Source organism: Asparagus officinalis, chromosome 2, assembly GCF_001876935.1.
Source record: "Asparagus officinalis chromosome 2, Aspof.V1, whole genome shotgun sequence".
NCBI lineage: Eukaryota > Viridiplantae > Streptophyta > Magnoliopsida > Asparagales > Asparagaceae > Asparagus > Asparagus officinalis.
In genome coordinates this window covers 10988375-10990736 of record NC_033795.1, presented here as the reverse complement: position 1 = coordinate 10990736, position 2362 = coordinate 10988375, and the positions used below count along the sequence as shown (strand labels likewise).

Below are 2362 nucleotides of genomic sequence, written 5' to 3'. Positions count from 1 at the left end.
TTGAAAAGTTTAATAAAAACTTCATTTGGTCCTTGAGACGTCCATATGTAGAAAATAGAATTCTAGTTTATCCGAACGTAATGCCTTTTTGTGCAAGGTCCTTTTTAATTTTCAAAATTTGCGCGTTTTAAAGTGCAAACCTCTGTCCAGACATCTAACCAAGTGCAAAGTGTCTTGCCCAAACGTCTGAAGAGCGAATCTCCACAATAAAATTAAGATTAAGGATTTCATTCGTTAATGCGGAGTTTTTTGTGTAATTTTTTAGATGAGACGGTTTCCTATGAAAGTTATAAATGAAGATTTCTTGTAAGATTAAGGATTTCATTCGTTAATGCGGAGTTTTTTGTGTAATTTTTTAGATGAGACGGTTTCCTATGAAAGTTATAAATGAAGATTTCTTGCAATTAGGGTTCCGGGTAAAGAGATGGTTTCGCAAGGTTTCTAAATTTGCCGCCCGTTGGATGGGAAGGAAAAAAAACTTGCAGAACGGTGGAATGATTTGCTTGCAAGTATTTTCCTTGGAAAAGAGTTTTGGGGAGCAGTGGGGAGTATGACTTCCCCACAATGATTAATGTGACTTCATTCGAATGCTAATCTCATATTAGGTATTGAATGCTTGCTTGTTACGAGAGAGGTACGAGTCCTTGGTCAAATTACATATAACTACTGTTATACTTGTCTTAAATCCTGTTTTTTTTTCTCAGTTTTAATTAAGAAAAATTATAACTAATTTTAAGTGATTAGGTAACTAAATTTCAACTTTTCTAGTTTCTACGTAGAAATTGCAAAGAAATTATTTAGAGTAATATATGAATTCAAATTTTTTTAATCAAAATAATTCATATTGTTGCATACCAAAGTAATAAAGACTAAGATTCCAAATAAACTGACCAAGCACAAAGAACTTGAACCCAGTGGAATCAAAAATTACAATTGGCAACGTAGAAAGAAATGAACTTGCAAGAAAGATGGCCTCAAATCCTAGAAAAATTGCACCTCGAAGTTGCATTTTCATTGTATCGGCCTTCCCCAGGCTCATTCCATTATTAACCAACTGAACTGCTATCATAAACTGGATAGAAACCAAATTACAGAAGAGAATTTTTGAAGCAGAGACGCTCACATAATCATTTTCCGCCCATGAGAAGAGAACGGCCGCTAACAAACACATTTGTACAAACAATTAGGGTTTACATGAATTTGTCACAACCACAGAATCATAAAAGAGAGGGGAAGCGATGAAAAGCGCATCATCCCAACCTAAAGTTGGTCGATTTAGCAATTGAAGTCAACGCGTGCCCTTGTCAAGGTAAAGAATAGCCATCGATTTAACAATTGAATGTCAACGCGTGCCCTTGTCAAGGTAAAGAATAGCCATCGATTTAGCAATTGAATGTCAATGCGTGCCCTTGTCAAGGTAAAGAATAGCCATCCTCGAGACATTCTGTTTTCATATCTGCCATTATGCGCTGAAGCTCAGAAGGATGACCGGTAACAATGGCATCAACATGTTCAAACAACAACCTCTGCATGGAGCCAGCATCATCAACTGTCCAAGCATAGACTTTCTTGCCCTTCCTATTTGCACCAGATACTCCGTTAAGCAGTGTTTGCACAATGCTTTGTGTAAATTCTTGTTAGGGTTAAATTGCAGATACACCTCCTATACTATGACGGCGAAGCCACCTACACCCCATAATTTATTTGCCATTACACCCTCTGAACTTCAGACAATATTATTACCCCAGTTAGATTGAGATGTACGTGGGAATCACATGGCATAAATTAGCTTCTGCCCTCAGCTTAACTTAAAAAAAGACTAATTTACCCTCTAATTGAGGGGGAAACTAACACCGTCAGAGATATATAAAGAGGGTATAAGTGCTAATAAAAAACTTTAGAGGGTAGTACGAGGGTGTATATGCAAATTAACCCTTCCTATTAAGACGAGTAGGGGGGAAAAGCAATCTCACCCATGCAAGATTCTCACAAGCCTCTCATCAATCAAAGGATGGTAAACACCAGCAACTGTGGCATCTTTCATCCTCAGTAACTTGCTCGTTTTACCAGTCGAAAAATCCTTCAAGACAATGTATCCCACCTGCATTAGCAGCAGCGGCAGTAACAGATGTGATCAAATTAAGGCACGAGGTCCAAAGGAAGGGAGAGTTGCAAATAGAGATATCTTACAGGAACATCTGATGTTAATTTGATCACATCCCTTCCTAGTATGTCACTCTTGGCCCAAATTAAACAATTCTTGCAATTTGTTCTCTGAACCTGCCAGTTTCATCCACATTGATAAAGTTTCAGGCATACTGTCAGAACCAATTTCCTGATGATAATAATTTAATTTTAGTTT

The 2362-nt window shown here is 37.3% G+C and overlaps 1 long non-coding RNA gene across 3 annotated transcripts; it reads right to left on the bottom strand.

Moving 5' to 3' along the window:
- Nucleotides 1248–2340, bottom strand: LOC109830241. 3 transcript variants are annotated; one of them, XR_002244234.1, is made up of 3 exons: nt 2191–2340; nt 1974–2101; nt 1248–1719 (listed from the first exon to the last, which is right to left on the bottom strand). It is a non-coding gene; the product is annotated as an uncharacterized LOC109830241 (long non-coding RNA). The 3 variants fall into 3 exon arrangements; XR_002244235.1 differs by having other exon boundaries at nt 1248–1686; XR_002244233.1 differs by having other exon boundaries at nt 1248–1578.